The sequence below is a fragment of the Anas platyrhynchos genome, chromosome Z (genome assembly GCF_047663525.1).
Source record: "Anas platyrhynchos isolate ZD024472 breed Pekin duck chromosome Z, IASCAAS_PekinDuck_T2T, whole genome shotgun sequence".
Lineage (NCBI taxonomy): Eukaryota > Metazoa > Chordata > Aves > Anseriformes > Anatidae > Anas > Anas platyrhynchos.
The window spans coordinates 51,742,487-51,766,856 of record NC_092621.1 but is presented as its reverse complement, the minus strand read 5'-3'; the positions used below and the strand labels follow the sequence as shown (position 1 = coordinate 51,766,856).

Sequence of the window (24,370 nt, the reverse complement as noted above, 5' to 3'; positions counted from 1 at the left end):
AGCAACAAGTGTAAAAAATCCTCTCTTGATTTAGATTGAACAGAGAACCAAAGGGCAGGTTGTACAATAACTCTTTTGCCAGTGGCCCATGATATTGCTGAGGCATGGTGGCTGGATTTGCCAGGTATCAAGAACAATATGCTCCCTCCATCTGAAAGGGGTGAAAAATAAATGTAGGCAAGAAATTCACTGTCTCCCTCTGCATTCAGAGAAGTTAAAATACAAATGGCCACTCATCTTGTGGTGTATGGCAGCATACCTCTGTGTGATTAATGATTTTTTTTTTTTTTTTTCAGTGTGACAGCCAAAATAGAATACTTGGGAAGTCGTGGCTTGACTCACAGCTGAATACATTGTGTTTTTGTTTTTTCCATTTTTTTTTTCTTTTGGCAAAACAACAAAAATGTTTTGTGTTGACTCAAAATATTACATCAAATTGAAATGAAAGTCCTTCCCCCTCCATTTCTCTTGCACTGTAAAAAATGACAAGACTAATTTGAAATGTGTCTTGTTTATGAAGGTACTAAACCCAAAGTATGCCTGGTTGTGAAAAAGACTCAGTGGTAGACCCAGAGCTAAAAATTACATTTTATGCATCTGAGGTCCAAGCCAAGGGACTGGGCAAATTTCAAGAGTGCCTCATCAATTAAATTCTGCAGTAGTGTAACAAATATGAAACATTACAAAGAAGTTACTTTTATTACCCCTTTCAATTTCTATGAAAATAGTAAAACAACCTAACAAGGAAGCCTGGAAGGGTTTGATTTCAAAGGGGAACAGCAGAGTAAGTGTTCTGCTAAGCTTTATATGCATGTTTCCTGCCCTTTGCAAAGACACAGAAATCTGGATCACATTCTCTTTGCTTTGTCTGCTAAATAAAAATATATAAATAAAATCCTATGATGCATGCAACAAACACTTTAGAGGGAAAACACATGTATTTGCTCATTTGTGTATGATTGTTATGTTATGTTGTGGACTAATCAGTCCACAACACTGTAGAAACTTCAGATGTTGATTGTGTTAGGGCCTTTCCAGCTGAAAAGCATAAAATACTTTTATTTCCTGAGGACCAAAGTGATTTTTCTCAGCCAAAGTAAAGGGCAGGTATGTTTGTGTGGGATGCAAGATGCAGGGACAGAGAACAGGGAAGCATGGATGATCTAAATGTAATTCAGAATAATTTGAAAGATATCAGGAAATAATACCGTTGCATGGAAGCTAAGGAATGCAGGTGCATTTTTTTCCCCTTACTTTCTGACTGCTCTCCTTTCAGTGCCAAGTTTGATTCTTGCAATTGTAATCACAAATAGTTGACTGGATATTCTCTATGGACCATTGCACAGTGTTGTAGAGGCACTGTGAAAGGGAAACTACATATGACCAAGAGTAACAAAGTTGACTATGCCTGGGTAAAATATTTACTGCTCTTTAAGATAAAGATTTTTTTTTTTTTTCTGGTTCATTAAGACCATCTAATGTCTCAGATAATTGGATTGGCATTCCTCTAAATTTATTCTGCCTCAGTTATAAAAGGGATTTGATTGGCTTTTATTTCAGAAGAAGCAAACTCTTCTACCCATTTACTTTTTTTGTCTGTTACTTCTATATATATTTAAGTCTCATGGAAGAAAAAAAGCTCTTCAAGTTGAAAATCAGAAAGAATCCAAGTGCTCAATTTTAGACTCTTTCAGACATAATTTTAGACACGGTGTCCAGAGATTTTCATGAGTTGTTTCACCCCATCAGAAACAGCAGCCTGGGTGACATGAAAAGAATTCATGAGTGTATCCATGCTGTAGTGGTAATCTATAACCTTGCAAAGATGGCAATTAAGTACTTAGCTTTCTATGCCACAAAGGAAGATGTTTTTTTAAGTACTGGTAAGTTCATGTCTGCTGATAAACACACCTCTTCACACTGTATGCACCCAGAACCGAAATTTTTACCTTCTTTTGCCAAAATCCTTGCATGTAAAAAATTCCCACAGATCCAGGCTGGTGTAGTGGTATAAAAAGGGGAAAACTGCCAAGTGGAATTGCATTATTTTTAAAGAGTGTGTCTACTAGTCCTGGAGAAATAGCAGCTTTTACCACTATTGGGGCGTTCTCAAAATATGGACAAAATTGGGAAGCATTGGTTTTATGTTGTGCAAGGGGAGCTGAAAAGACAATGTTTCCTTCTGCAGGAAAATTTCAGAAGCAAACATAAATATCCTAATTCTGTTTCAACTAATACCTTTCCAGAATGCTTTAACTACTCTGAGAAAATAGAGCATGGTCAAAGTGAATGCTTTTGAAAATCTCATAAATTGTTTTCTTTAATAAGATGCCATTTATCATTACTGGAGAAGAAGCAAACAAAATAGGAGATATTAAAGCAACATAGGTGTTGATTCTTCTTGAAACATATACATTTTCAAGCCTGAACCAGGAAAAACATGCACTACTAACTACAGTATAATATCAACTGTTATTTTTTATCAAAAACCCATTTACATTTATAATAATAATAATAATAATAATAATAATAATAATAATAATAATAATAATAATAATAATAATAATAATAATAATAGAGCTTATTAGGCTTCTTAGCTGATTTTACAAAGAGATTTTATCTATTTAGGAAGGTTATACCTCTAATATGTGGTGATTTGTTCTGTATAACTGCAGATGCCTCACTGAAAACAATACAAATCCGTGAGTTGTTTGTTTATATATATACATATATATATATGTATATATCTTCTCCAAAAGCTGGGATAAGAAAATTGTCTCTTAGGCTTATTTTGTTTTGAGCTATGGAAATATGTTCTCAATAAAACCCACTAACTAAAACCAAGAAAAAAAAGAAAAAAAAAAAAAGAAAAAAAAAATCAAACTATCGTGCAAGTATGTTTAAAGCAGGTCCATTCTGAGCAAACACGGGCTTGTTTTAAATTGAGCCGAGCTTGGCTGGGAACTGCAAATGCCATTTGTTGGATGTTTTGCATAATGTGGATATAAAATCAGATGAAACACAGAAGTGGCAATTAAGCCTGAGATTCTTTGCATTTTAATTTATATGCCTGTGGTCTGCAGACTGTCATTGGTATCCATGGCCATAGTCACCAGGACCATAGTGGCTTGTTAGAGCTTTCAATTAATATTAGACTGTACAAGGAGTAGTCAGTGAGCATCCTACTAGTTGACAGTGGTTTGTGGTGCCAAAAGTCTGAGAACTGTTGTTTTAAACCCACATCTTTTGGCTATTTAGTCATACTAGAGTCAACACATCTTTGTGATGCTGACAGTTAAGCACAGTTTTGGCATCCAGGCTGGGAGGAAACCAGTTCGTAGTGTTGCTAAGTCTGGCTCCCAACAGGCAAAAGAAATATGAAGACGTGCAGATGGTGAAGACAAATACAATTTGCGACAGTACAATTTAGAGAAGAAAATTGAGTATGGGAGGTGTTCTGTTTTTGCTCCTTCCTTCAAATCATTAGCCTCAGTTGCAGGCCAGAAATTTTCCAGTTGCAATTTTACAAATCTGTACTGCCAGATTCATAGTTAAAAATAATAGAAGCATCAGATTTTTTAGGGGCAGTGCACATGGTCTACTCAGAGTCATAGAATAAAGAAGGAGCAAAGAAGAGCCATGAGACTTAGACACAGCCTTTTCCAGAGATAGCTGGTGCTGATAAAATTAAGCATTTCAGTCAGTAGCTATGGACCTAACCCAAAGACTGTTAGCGGGATGGCTCACTGCACAATTCCATCGAAAGGAAAAGTTGTATGGGATTATATGCACAAGGCAAAGTATTAATTGTATTAATTTCATTGCGACCAAAGACTTTCTAGTTAAATACAGGAATAAACTACAGTTTCTTAGATATTGGAGATCCTGAAGATCAAGGTAAGAAAACAACTATTTGCTTTGCTATTGTTGATCTTACCTCTGGGCAAGACAAGTAAAGAGATGGTCTGTGATGTTAGAACTGAGCTGCTCATTTTTTTTCTCTGTATGTTCAGTTTGTTAGGTTTGAATCAGGGTTTCAGTAGGAGACCTCTTAGGAAAAAAATAAACAGCAAAGCAAGACAGAGAAAGGAAGGAAAAACTTTCTTTTCTTATTTTTTTTTTTTCCCCTCTCTCTTTCTGTGAGGAGGAAAAAGCAACAAGGTGAATTTAAAAGGGGGTGGGGATGGGGTGGGGTAAGGGGGGGAAGGATGGGACAGAGCTTAGGGTTCATAAATACAAATCTTCTGCCAGAACTGTGCTTTAGAGGTCCTGGACCATCCTTTTTTCCCCGATATAATTTCATGACTTTTTAATTTCCAGTTAACTCAGAGTGGAAATGTCTCACTGGAGTCAATTCAGATGGACTGCCACAAAACATTCTTTATCATTCCTATGAAAAAGATCTCTCAGTTTCTGTCATATGCTGTTTGAATTGGCAGCCAGCTATACCCACATAAACCAATCCACAGGGGTATTCTAACACGTGCATGACACTGTTCATAGTGCATGAGATAAAATCCCTAGTGTGAAAGACTTTGCCAGAAATAGGATGATAAAAAACATCTGGTTTTGAGTTACTTCACTGAGTGCACTTACCAAAGCTTAAAATATCCTTTATTTGATGGAGGTTTATTGAAGCAGAAGCAATGAGATATTTTGCATTTTAGTGGGAAATACATGTAAACTAATACATGTGTTAATGTGCACAGGTGATGGGAGGTTGTAAGGTTGGATGGTGTTGGATGGATGCAGACGATGTCCAGTAAGAGGATAAGAGGGAATAGACACACCAACATACAGAAAATTCCAATTAAACACAGCACTGACTAACCAGTCAGGCATCAGACCAGGCTTCTCAGAGAAATGGTAGCTTCTCTGTGGAGATACTCACATACTGACTGGACACAGCCCTGAGCAGTCTGCTTTACCTTAACCTCTGGTCCAGATGACCCACAAAGGTTCCTTCCAGTCTCATCCAATCATTGATTCTCTGAAATATGCAGGATTACATTTTAAGAAAAGGGACGTTCTGTATGTCTCCACAAAAATAACAGAAATTGTGCTGTTGTCAAATAGATTTGAAATGTGATTCTCTGGTCTCTAAAGCTGGGCTATAATTTTTGGTTTCTTTTCATAAAAAAAAAAAAAAAAAAGAAAGAAAAAAAAAAAAGAAAAAAGTAAATAAAATAAAATAAAATAAAATAACTGTAGAATTCAGGTTATTCCAGATATTTTCAGTGCCAGAATAATGAACTGCCCAGCCACATATTTTGTGTGCATTCCTTCTCCTTTCTGAAAATGTCAAAATTTAACCATGCAGGTACAATAATCATATCTGTGGAATGCATTACAATTATTATTTCAGTATTATACTGTTGAAGAGAAGTATTCTTCTGTAGTCTTCCCCTCTTCTTTGTCTAACTCTTTCTAAAGGAGACTTATAATACAAATACCACAAGAATACACATAAAATTTATTAAGTTAGAATAAAAATGAAATATCAGTATACTGCTGTTGTTTGCTTGTTTGTTTTTGGATGGTATTTCATTACATGCATTAGCACTAAATATCAGTTTTCTAGAATTTCATCTGTTTAGAACTTGTGAAATTTTACCAGAAGTGTAGGAATCACAGCAATCAGCACAAGGTTAGTTCTGAGTGCATAAAAATGTGATTCTTTTACTGCATTTCACCAAACTTCAGCAGAAGTTCTGCTTCTTTTTTTTTTCCTCTTCTTATCTCTACCAAGTTTTATGATGTTGTAGAGGTACAGATCCAAAGGTACTGGAAGAAAACCCACATTTGAACTGTTTGAAACCTGTGAATAAACATATGAAATGATGGATTTTTATCTCAGCTGAACTTACACACATTTTTGTGGTTAAGGCAACACCTATCTACTATAAGGAAGTGTTTTGTCATGCAGTGAAGCTTGTTTCATGAACAGTGAAACAATTTCAACATATATAGGTATCTACCAGATATCACGTGCTAAGAAAGTCACTCTGATTCAGAGCAATAGATTTTCTTTGCAAGATACCTTGATGCCAGATTTCTCAAGTGCTCAGACACAAGCTGACCTCGTGCTTTCAAGCCACCAGCACTCACAAGCTCTTTCACATAAAGTCAGGCTTTCCATGGAGCACAGTAACCTGCCAGTTTACAAATGTTTCTGGATAAACTGACCCGCTCAAAGATATACAGCTGCAAAGGCAGGCAAGGATCTCTGAATCGCCCAGCCCACCTCTGCTTGGCGTTGGTGGCCATTAGTGGGAACAATCATTTATTAACAGATCATTATTCCATTGTTCAAAATAAAAATTTGCTTTTTTATGTCTACTGGAAATTAAGTCATGTTTTATGTTTCTAATATTATTTCCTATAGAGTACAGCATAAGAAGAGTGTTAAGAAATCTTTCTTTGCTAGAAAGTTCAAGTCAGCTTTATTGCTGAGTGTAAAACAGAAATCATTACAATTTTGGCTGGAGATAAAGTTTTTTAGACAGTAATATTCTGAAATATATAAATCTAACCTGATTTATTGCTGGATAGTGGTTCGCATTTTCTTCACTTGAGAATTTCCATAAAAAACAATGGGGCTAAAGTTTTGATACAGAACCAGGAATATGCAGCTCTTAGGCTGTAATACTGAACATATTAGGAATTCACTGTTTTCAGGCCAGTCATCTAGAAACTCTGTGCAAATTTCCAAGTGTGCAGTGCAGGTAGACCAGGGTTTTGGTCCTTATGAAAGGGAGAGTTACCTGATAGTCAGCTTCTACCAGCTTTGTGAGGAGCAGGACTTGCTCAAAACTGAAGATTTAGGAATGACTGATGCTCATTTTTCAGTCTCCTACCTAGCAATGGGTTTAGAGACATGAGACATTCAGATGCATTGTTAGTGTTATTCGTTCTGCCCTGTGCTATGACGTGCATCACTGTACTGAGGCTAATTATTACTATTCTTTATTTTTTGAGAAATTTGGTACTTTTAAGTAACCAACATTATGTTCATCAATAAGATTCCCATGACTTCAGTGTCTGTGCCTTCTACCTCACTCACAAACTCCAACTGAATAGTTCATATTGCTTTTATATTTTCAGCCTTTTTCTCTGGTTGGGATCCCTTGCATCCTACAATTGCACAACAGAAGGATTTAGTATGGGCCAGAAAATTGTGTTTTAGCATGTAGTGTTTCTTAAACCAAAAGCTAGTACATAAAAGAACATATTTAATTTCATTTTATTTATTTATTTATTTTAAAGAGAGGCAGGGGGCAAGACAAGGAATTAATTTAATCTAAGCAATGTGGATTCCCTGAGCATGTAAAAAAACTGAAATGACAGGCAGAGAGGACAATGGATTCATTCAGTTTCTTCTGACGAGATTTGTATCATCATTAAGTTTAGGACTTCATTTGCATCTCAGTCCTGTAACAACCAGCTTATGCGCACTTGGCAGAAATGCATGCCTGATTTCCCTGACACAGAGAACTTTTAGAGCCTTGCTGGAACCCAAGCCCACAGTCCCATCCTGCTTCTCTCTCCCCTGTTTATAGTCTGCCTCCTCCTCTCCACACCCCAAACACACAAAATTTTCTACACTCCAGCTGTGAATCACATACAAGTTCTGTTTTCCAAGTAGGTTTTGATATACGTTGCATAAGTGTGGTTGACAAAGTAATAGGCATGGTAATTGAATTATAAGATGGATGGTAGATGACAGCCTGAGATTACCAAATCTAGTGACATCACCTGTCTGGATTAGGTGGGGCCTTAGACTTCATTTCTTGCTGTTAGGAAATATTGTGATTATCTGATTTGTGACAGCAGGTAAATAACTGTAGTGTGAAGATTAATAACTAACAGGACTAGAAGAGAAATCCTGCTGAAACAGTATCCTGAGATATGGTTTCATTTTAGTTTACAGACTGAACACCCTTTGTTTAAAAATATATTTTTTACTTTTTTTTTTTTTTAGTTTCCTTTATTTATTTTTTTCCCTTCCCCTTTCTCCTTTTAGAAACAACATCAAAATCATAACCCCAGACAAGGAAATTTTATTTCCTTTTTTTCTTTGTTTGGGGGTGGGGGGTGAGGTGTCATTTTTTTGGGGAGCTTCTTGGCCAAAATGAAGTGTTTGTTCAATATATAACAATGAATTCTGTCCTTGTTCCCACTGTCATACCTGACTGGCCACTGTATTTCCCTCATGCCTGCCACTCCCTGGCAGGGCTGGTCTCCCCAGCTGTGCTACCCTCTCACAGCTGTGCTGCAGACCCAGCACTGAGTGGCACCTTTCCACCCTTGCCAGCAGCCTGCAGCACAGAAGAGCTGGTCCCAGCCCACAGCACAGCACAGTGGGGAGGTGGAAGTAGGAGAAGGCTGAGGACAGCTCTTGGGAGGCACTGCAGCCACGTTCCAGATGAACATAGTTGTGCACTGGCCAGAACGGTCATGCTCTGGGCTCCTTTGCTGTGAGTCGGAGAATTTCTAGGTGAAGAACTGGTGGCTCAGATCCAGCCCTGCAGTTACATTTGGGCTCAGCGTTATGCAGAACAGTGTGTCTGTAAACTCAAGGGCTTGAAGTTAATTAAGTGTAAAACTGTTTGTGTTTTGGGAGGATTTAGATTGTTGCGATGGGGAAAGTTAATTGTAGATAGCAGAAGCCTTAGAAACTTCCAGATCCACCCATCTGATAACAAATCACAGACATTAGCTATGAATTTGCAATGTCATTACAGCAATAAGAAAAGACATTGTTCAGATTGTGTTCACTTGATAAATCATGCCAAAGTTCTCAATAATGCTAAGTGTCTGTGTGGAGATTATCATTATGGTAAACAGTACAAAACTGGACAGCTAGAATGCTTCATTCCTTTCCTATGTCACAGTCACTTCATCCTTGCCAGCGAATGTGTTTTCTTTTTTCATAATCTTATATTGCTTAGCCTCAAATTGGAAATCTCTTCTCCACATATTTCAGCACATAGAATTTATATCATCAGATATCTCCATGAGCTGGCCAAGTTTGATGCATTTCAGGTATTGCAAAGCCTAATGGGCCCTTGGGGAGAGAGACTGGCTTGCCAGGTGGCATAGAGAATGAGAAAAAAAAAAAAAAAAAAAAAAGACAGAGCGAGAGAAAAGCTCCTAAAAGGAAGGGAGTAGCTTTTGCAAGCTTATTAAAGCAGTCTTTGTCACTAACCTTATCTCTGCACTTCCTGGCTCTGGCCAGGTTGGGAAATGAGAAGCAGAAAGGCAAAACACTTCCTCCTGACTTTGTTTCCTGTGATTTGGGATCAAAGCAATGTTCAGAACAAGGGTGTCTCCTGGTTGAGGAAAACTCCTGGTCTACACAGCTCAAAGGACAGAATCTGTGTCTACTTCCTAGCTGAAAGCCCACACAATTTACTATATCTTTTGAGATCCCCTTTATCTCCAAAGTGAGCTGAGATTTTCATGACTGAGGCAGCACTTGATGATGATGAAACTAAAAAAAGCTTAAGGCACTTTAACATTTTTCCTTGAAGTCGCCAGTTTGGTTTGCTGTCACACACAGTCTTGTTCTATCCCCTTTTTCCTACTGTTAGAGCAAATGAATGGATATCCTTCACAACCTTAGAAAAATCTTTCTCATCTGTTAATACCTTTCAAAACATCTTCTTAACTTTGCAAAGGGAAGGAAAACGGATAATCATCCAGTACACTGAGGAAACAGCCATTTAAACCATGCCCACATGCTCAGTTATATGTCATGAATGACAAATACTAAGTTAGTTATGAGGTCCAAAATCTGGCCCTAGGTTTAAAGTATTTGTCCAAATGCTAAAATAAATCTATGGCAGTAGTAGAGATGGGATGCTGCTTTTCTGACAGGGATTTAACAGAGTCTATAGGGGGAAAAACAAAAACAAAAACAAAAACAAAAGGGGTGTGTGTGTGGAAGGAGGGTTGCTTGTGTTAATGGGTTTCAATTCAATGTTTTCACTGCCTCACTGCCTGAATGTAACCATCTATAACATAACTTAGTTATGTTGTTGTGACAGGTTTAGTAACTACTGGTACAGAAGATAAAGTTTCAGAAGGTTGTCAGTCTATTCAAGGGACTAGTACTCAATTAGTTAAATTACACAACCACAAAAACTACAGATTCAGCCTGAAAAAATGAGATATCCATAGAGCTTATAAACAGGCACAATCACTTTCTTTCTTGGTTGCTAGATAGAATAAAATATATTACTCTGAGTATTTTTCACTGCAAAGATCAGCAAATCACAGAGAACAGATTAGTTTATCTGTGAGCTCAAAGTTTTGTTTTGAACAAAGTTTTAACTTTATTATTTGTTTGTAAGGAATAATCCTACATAATTTAATTTCAAGGTTCTTTGTGGTATAAAGTCTATTAAGCCTCACACTTGCTGTTATGTGAGCAAGATTTAACACACTTGGAGAAAAAGATTTGAAAAGTTTGGCCAGAACAGAGAAAGAAGGATATATTTTTAAAATATGTGTATGAAACTTAAATATATAAATATAGTAAACTTCACACACTGGATTTGGTCCACCATATTACACTTTCCTTTATATTGCACTCTTTTGCATTTAAGTCATAGGTTCTTCACTGAGTAGGCCAGAACATAATCCTATACACTAAAAGGAAAAATGAAGCTACTACTGTTTCTAACACTAAACAGGGGATGTGGTTTTGCTGTATACATAAAAGCAAAACAAAGCTTTTTCATTAGCTGTGTGATCAAATGAGCTTTCATCACTCTTAGTCTATGTTAGGTCATAGACAGATTCCTTAGAGATGATGCCAAAGTGGGAGATTCCCAACATTACTTAGTGTCTCCCTTTTCAAGGCTGAGGTTTTTTGCTTGCACCTGAGGCCTCCCTAAGCCAAAGAAATTAAAAGATTTCCAACAGGACTGTGGTGCAGCGGATCTACTGATGCCCATCTCAGACAGACCCCTGTTGCTATCCACAGTTTCAGATGCTCAAGGCTTGCAAAGCACCATGAGCAGAAGTGAGCAGCAGCAGAATTTGACCTTGTCCTTTGTCTTTGTAAAATCCCCTACGACATCAGACACAAAGGACTTCAGATTTTTCTCAAACCTGTCATCTACTTACAAATTGTTTGTTATAAGGACTCCAAAACCACTTACAATACTTTTCTTCCTTACAGCAGGATTATTTTACAACATAAAATGCAAATTTTTTCCCTCCATTGTGATCAACCAGTCATGCCTGGTGGCATTGCCTCTCTCTATAAGATATAAACCTTGGTTGTGGAAAGTACATGTCAAATCATAAGGATAAGATTTTATGTGTCCAACAATTTGTGCAGATATCCATGAAACCACAATACGGAGAAAATCATGACTTTTTTTTTTTTTTCTAGTGTTATTTTCACTCAGTCAAAACACAGTAAACATGTTTTGTATTCCATGTCAGCAATATCTTAGCAAGTAAAGTCTAAGTAAACGTATTAGTTAGCAGAGATCTTTGCAAAGTGACAATTTCTATTCTAATTAAGATCTGCTGTTTTGAGAAAAAGTGGTAGGATAACGAACATACTAAAAAAATTGTTCTCTGAATGTTGACAATAATAGTCCTTTTAGAAATGTAATCACAAAATATTGAAGTACAATCCAGATGCTTTTTTCTAAGATTGAAAGAAATGCTTTTTTCTAAGACTGAGAATTAAATATTTCTAGAAACCAATACCATGAAAAGAAAATTAGCTGATGTGAAAAACAGTATGTCAACAGGATCTTTTTCTGGTATTATCCACTTCAGTCAGGCTTAGGTATGACCTTACAAAAACTTCCATAAATGCTTACAACTGTAAAGTTTATCTGCATGAGTGTAAATGGAGAGTCAACATCCAAGGCATATGAGCAATGTAAAACTGAAATTATTGGGAATTAAAACAATAAAAGAAATAAAAATAAAAAAAGAAATCTTGAATAACTAAACATATCGATATATAATACGTATATATATATATAATCAGGGAAATTAAAAGAAGTTTTCATACTTTTGTTAATTTTATGTATTTTCATTGCTGAAAATAAAAAAAAAATGGTATAAAGGAGTGAATTATTGTATCTTTATAGTCATATTTTAGCACTCAGAGTTACTTTTGGCTTCTGTTTCAAAGTCTTTCAGAAATTCAAGTTGAGAAACTAAGGTTCCTGGAAAAAAAAAAAAAAAAAGCTTATGTTGAGTTCACACAGGTAGGTTACTCTGTGCTTTAATCACATCATCAGTACTCAGAATTAAATCTGAAGTATCATGATCACAGAAAGATCCAATATTTTTTTTTTCCTTTGAATGCAGCTGATCCTCCCTCAGAACAAGCTGTGAAGGGGGAGCAGGTCTGCAGCCTATTACACTTCTGGTGCACATTGTCCCAGTCCAGTCCCACACCACGACATGGCAGAATGGCTGGGGAAGGGACCAGCAAGGTCTGCACAATGCACAGGACACTTTTAATCAGGCAGTTACTTCCATTTCACAGCCATTGAATCATGCAGATAGGTGGGCTTCCCTGAAAAGCATGCCACTGCCAGCACAACTGTAATGTGAACCAGTCCCGACTGATACAATCAAAGGAAATTGAAAGAAAACTGAACCTGACAACTCAAGCATATGCCTGGCTACCCCAGCAATACAACATCTAGTCAGAGCTGATTAATATTACACTAGCTGGCATTTTTTAATTTTATTTTTTTTTTAACATCTGGATGAAAATTGAACAACCCCCTTAAACCTTCAGACTGAAAAAACAGTGGCCTTTTCAAGCAAATTGTTACCACACGACTTTCTCCTCTTTTGAAATCCCATATGGACAGATAAGCTAAGAATAGAACAACCACATCTGACTAAGAGTCCAACATACATATTATTACCACTGTGATCGTCTCATTTCCCCTGGACTAGCATTAGGCTGGGATCCAGACACTTTGAAAACTCTGTTTTAGTTAAAGGCTAAACCTGGTTGGACAAGAAACAAACCCCGAAGCACTGCCTGTCTGAAATAGTAAATATGGGGGTATATATCAGTTTTTACTCTATATAGTCTTGGGCACTGTTAATGTCTAGATTTTGCTGTGGTTTGAGGTCTGGAATAAAATCAAGTCCCCAAACTATTGCTTACAGAGCATGAAGAGATTGATAGCATTTTCTTTTCTGAAGAATAAGTGAGATCAATAAAGAACAAGCAGAAAGGGAACAAACTGATTTGCCCAGAGATCCTGCTGACACTGTCAGGAAAGCAATCCATGTAGTACGTGTCCTGGAACAGCAGGCAGGTCCCCAAGCAGGGTGGCAGACTAAAAGCTGTTTAGACTTCAGTGTTTCTGGATGGCAGACTAAAAGCTGTTTAATTTTCATGACTTTCTCCTTAATGTGGGCAAGAAGAAATTCAGAAAGGCCAAGTGCAAATGTTTGCCCAGAGGATTATTTTGCCGTTCCTTTAGGTTTAGAGAGACCATAGGCCAAGGTTAGGAACACTGGGATTAAGGAGTCCAAGTGCAGGGGAAGCTTCAAATGCAGAAGGACTCTCAACTTCAAGGGGAATGAATCTTTCAGGATCTCCAGTAATTATTCCTCTCCATTGTAAACATACCTGCAGAAGTAGCAAGGATGAATGCTAAATAGCAGGAGATAGAAAATTTCAGTACAAAACAGAGGTGTTCAAGAAACTAAGCAAATGTATTTATTTCATCTGAAAGGAACTGCATATCTCCATATCTCACTGTTTCACTATGAATTTCTTTTCCATTTATTTTCAGTGTTAAATCCACGAAGATGCCGAGGTCCAGATTGAACCACAAAAGTACTGCATGGCTGAGGTTGGAGAGGATGTCTGGTCCAATGTCCCTGCTCAGGCAGGACCACCTAGGTCCACGTGTCCAGGACCATGCCTGGATGGTTTTTGAATACCTCCAAGGAGGAAGATTCCAACATCTCTTTGGGCCACCTGTGCCAGTGCTCCTGGCACAGGTAAATATCTGCACAGTAACGAAGTGCTTCCTGATGTTCAGACCTTCAATCATTCCTTAACACAGGACCACACACAAACATAGGCCCTTATTAGCTGGTGGACTACTTTATCTTCTTAAAACAGATTTGCCTTGTTTTGTGGTAGCTGTCATGTGACCTCTATCATCATGTTTGAGTCCTCTAGAGGTTACCTCTTTTGAAATACTACCTGAAGCTAGGATTTATCAAGTAGAAAAGTTCTCATCACATAAGGATTCCTTCACAGGCCAAAGACCTGGAGATTTCTGTAGCACAAATTGTCAAGAAGTAGGGGTATTTTTTATCACATTGTCATCTTTATATATATATCTATTTTGCAGAAAGAGGGAGCAGGCTCTCTCTCTCTCTCTTTTTCTTTCCCTCCCTCCCTCCTTCCAACCTATTATTAATTAAAAATGTAATAATAGTAAGGGTAAAGAAATAAAGAAAATTAAAAAGAAGTAAAGGAGGAACCAGAAAGGTTATATCCACCTCCTGTTAGGTTCAACTGCTCCAAGAAAAATTAGTTGCTTGCTGTAGCTGATTATAGTTGCCTATAAATATACTACCTGATTGTTTTGGCAAACAGAGAGACTACAAAGTGCAGCTATTCTCTCATCCATGGAGAAGGTGCAGGAGGATAGGTTCCTGATGTCAGATAAAAGTCTGCAAAGTAGGGGAGAAAGGAAAAGATCTAAAGAAAGAAGGTGGTGGTTTCTTTCCTGCCCCTGGTGAGTACATTTTCAGAGAGTGATGGTTGGAGGAACCTTGTTTTTTCATTCACTTCAAAATGGTCATATATTTCATCCACACAACTCTTTTCTATTTGGGTTTGTAATTTATTTGTATACATGTTCCGATACTTAATATTTAGCAAGTACCATATGAGCTGCTGTGAGGAGAATATGATTATGTGATTATTCACGTGATATATTACTATTTCAAAATGAGCTGAAACAGGTTCTCAGAGCTGGCCTTCTCAGGAGAGTATTCATGGATGTGGGCTGGAACCTGGTGTTTTGCTGAAACTCCACCTAACTGGCTTTGAATTTGCCATTGGGTAAATGTTCTTGTCAGCAGTGTTTCTCAGTGAAAGAGTCACAGAAAGACAAAATAAAAAGGGTGTGAACATACAGAAAATACAATAATTTTAAAGTGTAAATGAGTATTAGCAAACTTGAGACATCATTTACAGAGATCTCTGAACCTGTAGGCCAGGAGGGAATTCTATTATCTCATTGCTCTTACCATAATAGCATATTGCATGTCATTTGCAAACACACAAACCCCAGCAAAATACATGCTACTTCCTCTGTTATTAAAATTTCAATGGTCAGCATTCAGGAAATTTTTCTTGTCTGCCCTAGACTAATTCCAGATTGTTTTTCATTAAACATCTATCACAGCAGACAAGCCTGAAACAGTTACCTAATGCAATATTATTTTTTTTTTCCATAACAAATTAAAGGACATTAATCTTTACTCATAAAATAAATATTTCTGAAAGCTTTTGTTGAGAAACATTCCTTTTTCTGAACAGCTCCATCTGTTGTTCATTTCTGCTGTCCTGCCTGGTAGGGATCTCCCTTGACTCATGTTAACACAGCAGATGATCACCAGAGCTCATGAAATCAGTTGCTGCAAGTTGAAACACCACCACTCTGCAGAGCCTGGGCTTGGCAGGCAGTGTCTGTGTGCACACCCCAGAGTGTGCGGTTTTCAGAGACCAGCACCTGCAGAGCTCTTCACTGAGACAGTGCAAAAATAGCATCAGTAGGGGTTAACAGGGTTTGCCCTTTTTGGAGGAGGGTGGTGGGAAGCATGAGCACGTGCTGCTCAGCCTTGGAATGATTGGCTCCAGCTTGCATTGCTCTGGTTGCCTCCACTAATGGGCCTATTTGCTTAAAAGGGTTTTGAAGGCTGCCTGCTCCTGAAGGCTATCGACACTAGAGAATGGACTTTGGCAATGCTAATTAACACCTTCCGACATGATACCTTCTAGCTTGTTCTGATATCCCAGCTAGCTCTGCAAGTCTGCATGGTAATTCACCAGCTTTCTGCCTTTCTGAACACCACACACAAACTCTATGCAAATCTTTCTGCCAGCTCCTGCACAGTTGTGATTGTTGCTGTACAGGTATTTGCTGTGTAGATTACATCAGTCAAAATGCTCCATCTATATCTAATTATTCTTCCTTATCACCAATCAGGAATGCCAATTAGTATAAGGAGTAGAAAATGAACAGATAAGATCTCTGAGTGAGCAGTTTCCCAGCAATTAATAGCAGGCAAATTGCCATCTGTCAAGCACCTGTTGGTTTCCTGGTAATAAATTGTGGAATATCCGAGATACATGGCAAAGGAACAGAGAAAGAAAAAGGTAAAACAGAGGGAATATGCATGCAGATCATGTCCCAACATGGAATAGAGGTTTAAGGGGCAAAAGGAAATTAACTTTTCAGGGCTGGAACCTAGGGAGTTCCAGAAAGCTCTGTGTAGGTCGGTCCGACAAGTAGGTTGTCTTGTTTTTGCACATTGCATGAATTTGAAATGGTTGAGTCAGTGTTAAAGGTCTGGGTTACTTGTATTAGGCTCGTACTTACCCACGTACAGGCAAGGTTTGTATCACAGGTGGGACCTGTCATGTCATTGCATCAAGGTGTCCAACAAAAATATTTATGAAACAAAGAGTCATTTATGGGTGTCTTTGGGCATCTCATCAGGGCATGTTGCTGTCAAACCAAATCATTTGCCAGTGAGTAGCAGTAGGACCAAAGGATTTAGCCTGACTGCTTCTTACCTGCCCTGCAAAAAGCTCACACCTCAGTGGTCAATTCATAAAAAAATGCGTTGCCTTTGAGCCAAAACCTCATCAAAGCAAGTACTGAATGGAGTAGCAGAGTTTACTTTTCTGTCTTGTCTTACCTTATTCTTGAAGGAGCACCTGACCCATGATGACTTTGGCATAAGATTACCTTATATTTGCCAGCTGTGAACTGAGGGGCCATCCATCAATGCAAGACAAGTGGGTGAAGGATATGTAGGGTTACACTTACCATCTTTAATATTTTTTATTTTATTTTATTTATTTCAAATTCGAATACCTCATCCACCAGTCACTGGAAAAAGAAAAAAAAAAAGTGTTTGTTCCTTCAGCCAACCACTGAAACCCCAGGTCCTGTGGATGAGACTTCTTGACACTGCTTATGAGGTGCTTCCTCATTAGTAACTTGCCCAATGCATCTCTAATCCAACTATTGCTCTCTGTTAAGCAAGAACAAATCATTTTCTTACTAGAAGAGTTGGTGCCTGACTTTGGCTGCATTCAGAATTGATGAGGGATCTTTTGTGGGGCATGAAGCAAGAATATTTCACATTCATATACTCAGAGATAGATAGTAAAATGATTTTAGCTAGTGACTGATGAGCACTCTGAGCTATGGTCTCTAGCTACGGAGACTCTTTAATATAACAGTGACTCAACTATTAAGTCTCTAAAAATTAAGTGGGAAGTGCTTGTAAAGGAAGGGCAGGGATCCGTATCCTTTGACGACTCATCAGTCAACTTTAGCAACAGGTAGGCTTAACCAGAATATGTCAAGCAGGTATTGTTTTACACCCCAAGCCTCTTGAAGAAATATTTACTGCAAAAGGTGATTCACTGCATTATGCTCTAGAAATTGCTGAATAATCATCACAAATAGTTTTAAGTGCACTGCCAGAAATCAGGCACAAGAACTTGAAAGATGGGCATTGTCCAAAACAGGGAGACAGAGTTACAAAGCCCTTGCAAACAACAGGCTAACAGCAGCAACAAGGCCCAACCAAAGGAGGAAATTCCATATGACTGTCTTCAGCCCAGCACTTTTGTGAGGCAGAGGGTCCAGATCTGTCTTTATTTGTTGAGATCCCACAGGTAGCAATAGATATAGCTTCATGTTCTGTGTTAGGCCACAGAAGAAAAAAAGAGGGAATGCCTCCATCTATGCCTTACATCTTAATTCTTTGGAATGCTTGGACCTTGAAACAACATCAACATTTCACAAGGAACAGCTTCATCTCTTTCATTCATTTTCCTTGGGACTGCACTTTACAGCTCTGATATGGCAAGCATACTTCTTGCCCACTGGTATGTATTGTCCTAGAGCGAAATCAGAAGGTAAGCAATGAAAAAAGTGCCCCAAATGGCTCACTCAAAGGCACAACTGGATGGTTGCTTGGAGGCAGTTTTTATACTTTATTAAAATTTAAGCTAGTGGATAAAACCTGTTTAGTCTTCTGCTTTTTCTAGTAACACATCTATTCAAAGGTAACAAAAACTATCCAATGTTGTTTGTTATTTTCCCAGAAAAACAAAAGAAAACAAAACAAAAAACCTTCTGAGAAAATATATCCTTCACAAAGTTATTTCCCAATCATGACACACTGACACTGTATCAAATTGGAAGTATAGTTACGTATTCCAGCCAGATATTATAATCACTCATTACTTTCCCTCATTCTGATGTAAGATACTAATTATGCTATATCTATACGCTTGTTTTCTTTATGATACAGAGCTATAGTACTAAGCTACGATTAAATGTATTAAGTCTATGTAGCTGTAGAGAACTATGTGAAAAGGTGAAAATGAAATGCATATAACATAAAGATGAGCTAAAAGGTGAATGACAATTCACAAGAAGATAGAGATAAGCAGAGGAGATGAGAAGGAAATTCATCTCCCCACCTTATGCAAATATACAAGATTTTGAAATATTTATTTCTCACTGTTCCAAGGACTAAAATCAAAATCTCAAAAATGTTAGCAAGTTGCAAATCAGAGGAAGTTATTATCTAGACCAAAACAGTTTTCTTTATATGACACACAATTTACTAAAATAACGATCTAAATCAACATATATTTTAATACAGATTTTTGCATATCTGTAACAAATTCCCCCCAAGTACCCAAGCATATTTCTCAACATGCATTTTCATCTAAGAGATAAAGATATGTTATTGTCTTCATTTTAAAGAAAAGAAAACTTGGTATGGGAAACTGTTTCAGTCTGTTTTGATATTTTTGTTGATATTTTTTATCATATATGACCTTATAAAAGTGAGAAGTCTCTAGATGTTCCCAGTACTTTAGAATATCTGAAAATTTGATGTTAGGGGCCCATTAGGATCAGCTTGACCCTAAGGTAGTCCCCTTGAAGGAGGTGATAACACAGTTAGTAAAACAAATTAATCACCTGGACTCTAAAGGTTGATGTCAGCTAGCAACCATCATGCTCTTATAGGCAACAAAAACTTTGGCTGAGTACCCAGAAGTAAATACCTCCTTCCTTGTTATTAATCATCTCAGTCTGGTAGTTTTCCAAGCACTTCATCTAATACTTGGACACATTTGTTCATCACATGAGATGGTTGGGCAGGCTTCTGTCTACCCTAATTTTTAAAAAGTAATGTCTAGATTTTAGCAAAGTGTAACATGCTAACACACAAGTTTCTGTAATATTTTAGAGTGCTTTTAGATTTTTGGTGATATAAAACCATGCTGTTTTTGAGAAAACAGCATTTTAATTACAAATATATATTTTGATGGATTTACAGTCAGTTACCATTTCAGATGTTGAAACACAGGAGATAAGCTACAAAAACAAAACAGGAGATATGGATGATGGAAATGACACAACAAAAGGATCATTTTAAGGCAGAGAAATTTACTTTGACTGACAAGGTAGTAAAAACTCAAAATGAACATTGTTCACTCAAGTGACTGGATTTAGTCATATGTTGCTAGAGGTTGCTAGAGGTTGTCTTTCCTCATCTTTGTTTGTGAAACACCTCAAATATAAAACCAGTAACATTCTAACATTGAAAAATAAATGACTAGCTTCTTAAGCCTTTTATAAAACTAAATTGCAGAGATCTGGTGACATCAAGGGACAGTGAAACAGGCAAAACTGCTAAGTTCAGGATTTTTGCTGCAGGAAATACGGCCAGGGAAATAAAGGAGCATGGCAAGGCTCCATCGGATTTGGGAAATGGACCTTATGTTTACTTTGAAGTCCTGGGAGACAGGGGGGTGGAAGATCAAGCACTAAAAACTTCCGACACTCAGTTTCACCTGAGACTTGGAATCATCAGTGATAATTTAATCAGAGAGGAATGTTAATTAAGGCTTCAGGCCCTACTTATAGACAGTAATTAATTGCATGTGTTGATTAGCATTTTGCTGTATTGAACGTGGAACAGCTTGGGTAGATCCTACCTGGAAGTGCCACGTGTAAGATAATTCAGGGCTGTTGTACTCAGGGCTGTGGACAGGCATTATGATACCTCTGATTTAAATAAGCTAGCTCTACTCCCTTGGAACTGGACCTGGATGAGCCTACTTTTTCCTGGCACATGTACTGCATGCTAAGAAGCAGGGATGCCGTATAGAAAGCAAAATAGTCCACCTCAGGTGGAGGGAAAGAAAGGGGTGATTTCTAACTGTCCATTAACAAACATTGCAATTTCGTTTGCACGTTTTAGCAAGCTGAGTTAAAAGTACACCTGTGGATGTTTGTGTGGTTTAACGATAGAGAAAAAGGCACCTGAAGTTCTTGTGATAGTGTCCTAAGGATAGTGTCCTAAGGAGTGCTCCCGTGCCCAGCCTGCCCCCACCTGTACTTTTCTCCCTGTCTTGTGGGCAATTGCTGTCAGAACAGTGAACATCTTCAGGAGGGCCACTGGCAACAAACAACCCCATTGTTTCTGTAGGGCGCATGGTCTGTGAGCCTGGTGCTTCAAGACACTTTGCAGCTGGCTCAGACAACCTGGCCATTCTGGAGTCAGCTAGATGCTACATTAGCTTAGTTGTGTTGTCCAGTTGCACCCTTCGGTTTATCTTGACTTTTTATTGAGTGCACATATCCCCGTAAATTCAAGTATTGTGTCCAGAGCACTGAGAAGAGAGATGAAGTCCTGGGTCCCAGCTCTGCTGGAGCAGTTGCCAGTCACTTTGCCTTTAGGAACACTCTTTTTTTAGTAGGGGGTAAAAGGCTTTAGGGACAATGTCTGTGTTTTTAATCATGTCTTGCAGAAGCCTATTGTAACTACCAATTGCTTGACACTTTAGAAAATCATTTGGCTTGTTAAGGTGCCTCAGGAATGAAACTTGCCAAGATTTAGACACACAGGTATTGCTATTGACTTCCAGCTAATTACTGAGGTGTAGGAACTTGAGCATGCTCTCAGGAGTTGGCAGCATTTACGACTGAACTAAAGACATCAAAATTAAATTCTTTAAAAACTTCTACCAAAGCTATAAAGGAACAAAACAAGAACTCGGCTAAAGTGAGCTACAGTTGGATCACTAATTTCAGAATAAATAAAAATCACCAAAGCTCCTTACTTCCAGTTTCAAACAAAGTATAAGCCTCTGACATTAGAGATATCAGGTTATGCTTGTGATAAATTATGTCAATCCCGTCGGTCACTGTATAATTTCAGTTTGGGAAATAATTAGCATACCATCAGTACATGTATGTCTGTTGAGGGAACATAACATTTGTAAAAACCTCTAGCAGTCCCTTTATGCATTACAACAATTAATTAAAATATACTACAGCCCAACGGTAATATTTCTTCTGCTTGAACAAACAAGTACTATTGATGCCACAAACACGTATGATCTCATGACCTTCCAGATCAGATGACAAAATCAGGGGAGTTCAGATTTAGAGAAGCAGATGAACTTTTAGACAGTTAGTGCAAGCCAGGTTGTACAATCTTGGGATTTCTTTGGTGATAATTACAGACACTAGTAGATTGTTTTATCTGCAAACAGATTATGTGCCTCAGATTCTTGTTTAGTCAATCACAACAATACAGATATGACAAAAAAAAAAAAAAAAAGTGTAGGCAACTAACTCCAGGTTTGAATTTCTCAAGTTTGCCTATAGCAAGGGTTGTTTTTTTACCACCCACATATTGCTTTGCTTACGTGAAACAAAAATCTGACAAGCTTTCAAAAAGCTCCACCTCTGATGTTCTTGCTGTTAATCTTGTCATTGTTAACACAAAATGGCTGCTTGCCGAAGCCAACAACTGTCTTTCAGTTTATTCTGAGCCACACCTGTTTAACCACTAGTAAAGCAACTAGTTTAATAATATTAATAATAATAATAATAATAATGAACAACTGAAGTGCACATTTCATATGAATTGTTAGATATAGAAACAGAGGTTCAGCCTTTTTCCCCATTCCTTTTTCTGAAAGGGCAAACTTTCAGTATTTTTTGTTTATAGATGGTGTCATATATAAAGTTTCACATGTTTATTTTTTCTCCAGATCAACTATGGTATTTTTGTTTGTTTGTTTGTTTGTTTTCCATTGGAATGCTGGGTTGAGATTTCTGTGGAGAAATTAGACAGAAATAAGAAACTAAAGAAAATGGAATTATGTGATGGAAAGCTTTCAGAAAATTTTTACATGCAAATATGAATCAAGATTTTCTGCACATCCATGGGCCAACATGCTCAGTATTCAACATCCATTCATATACAATTTCCCCACTATTAAAACTGTTGTGAGAAACATCTCAAAACAATTTTATTCAGACAGGATCTTCTGTGAAGCTATTTTATTCGTGATTGCAACGGTTGGCATGCTGTCAATTACGAGCACATTTTTGTAAACAAATCATAACCTTTTATTCCCTATTACCTTCTGCCTGATCACCTCTCCTGTTTCCTTATTAGCCGAGTACAGCAGGTTCACAAGCTACTCAACACTCCTCTATACCATCTATGTACATTTTTTCTTTTTTTTTTTCAACCTTTTAATTCCTTCTTTCTTATGTTTTGAGAAGTTGTGATCTTTGTTTTACTGTTCTCACACTGTTCATCCTGTTTTTCTCAAGCTTCTAGCTTATTTTACCTTCTATTGTCTACTTATCTACTTAACATTTCTCCTTATTATGACTACATAACTGCCTTGGAATTATGAAAAGTAATTCTCTACTGCAGCACAACTTACTTTCTCACACTGTTATTCTAGAATCTTGAATCATGACTTGTATATATATATATATATATATATTATTTGTTTATATATATATATAAACAAAAAAAGCTGGTTTGCCCATTAACTTGCAGGTGTATTTCAGTCCTGATGTAAAGCACATATTTCTATTACCCTGACTCAAAACAAACAAATGAAAAAACAAACAACAACAACAACAACAAAAAGCATCTAAAAAAACAAGGCTATAGAGAGTAAATACCATTTCCAGTGAAGTTCAACCATGTTCTACATGTAAGTGAAATATAATGAAGCTTTGAGACGTTGTATATTAATTCTTTCTTCAAGAAAAGCCAGTGTGTGGCGTCTGATGATGAGAAATTTAGAGTTCATGACCTATAATGGATTTCCATAGGGTAAGAAAATGTCTTCACTCTTTTTACCTGCCAGGCATCAAGATCACCAATACATGCCTGTACCTCCTGACAATGTCACTCAGTTACTTAAATGAGTGAATGCCTGTTTTAAAAGGGCTACGTCTCTCTTTTTCTTTACTAGTTTGCTTCCATCTTTCCTTCAACTGCAAAATGCAACTGTTAAATTCTACCTTTGTTTCTCCTGCTGCAATTGGCAAATAAGAGCATTGAAGTGATTTCAAGAACTGCTGAGGAAATGAGTTGTTCACTATGCAGAAAATATAGGAGCAGGTAGAGCAAGTGATAGGTTCCAAGTCAGGCTCATATCTCTGTGGGAACTCAGCTGGCAAATTTTCTGTGCTTATTCCTAGGAATGTTATCCAGAGACATGCTATAATCCTGCCAATAGAAAATGAACAATGATGTGGAGATCCAGCATATACTCAGCAAAACTGGTGGAAGTTAGGTAATGCTTTGATATGCTATGGAATTAAATCACAAGCTGGAAATTAGCAGCCATGTAAACCACTATCTCATGATCATGTTGCTGAACTGCACAACCAATACACTTGTCCCTGGCCAGTGGTTTTTCCCTTTCTCTCCCTCTGCTGTCCTATAGATACAGCCTGGAGTATTGGGTCTCCGCAGTGCCTCAGCCAAACTGGGAAGACTGGGGTGGGAAATGCGGCTGCCAGTTAGACTCCTGGATCTAAAAGATCTCTTGCAGGCCTGGAGGCCTCCCGTAAATTCAGCACCCAGTATCTCCCATTTGTACACTTCCACGAAGGTCACAAAACAATTTCCTCCCATGGATTTGGCAATGCTCTTAGCACATATATACTGCAAGCTGGAGGTATGAATGTCTTCCACATGCTCAAAGCAAGTGACAAGAATAGTTTTCGTGCCTAATGCAGTATATGCACCT

The 24,370-nt window shown here is 37.6% G+C and overlaps 1 long non-coding RNA gene across 1 annotated transcript in view; it reads right to left on the bottom strand.

Moving 5' to 3' along the window:
- Nucleotides 1-2,612: 2,612 nt before the first annotated feature.
- The window catches only part of LOC101793756 (uncharacterized), a 30,403-nt gene continuing 8,645 nt past the window's right edge, over nucleotides 2,613-24,370 (bottom strand). Inside the window, exon 5 of the long non-coding RNA XR_003493000.3 lies at nucleotides 2,613-23,844. This is a non-coding gene — a long non-coding RNA (uncharacterized lncRNA). The remainder of the gene's footprint in view (nucleotides 23,845-24,370) is intronic.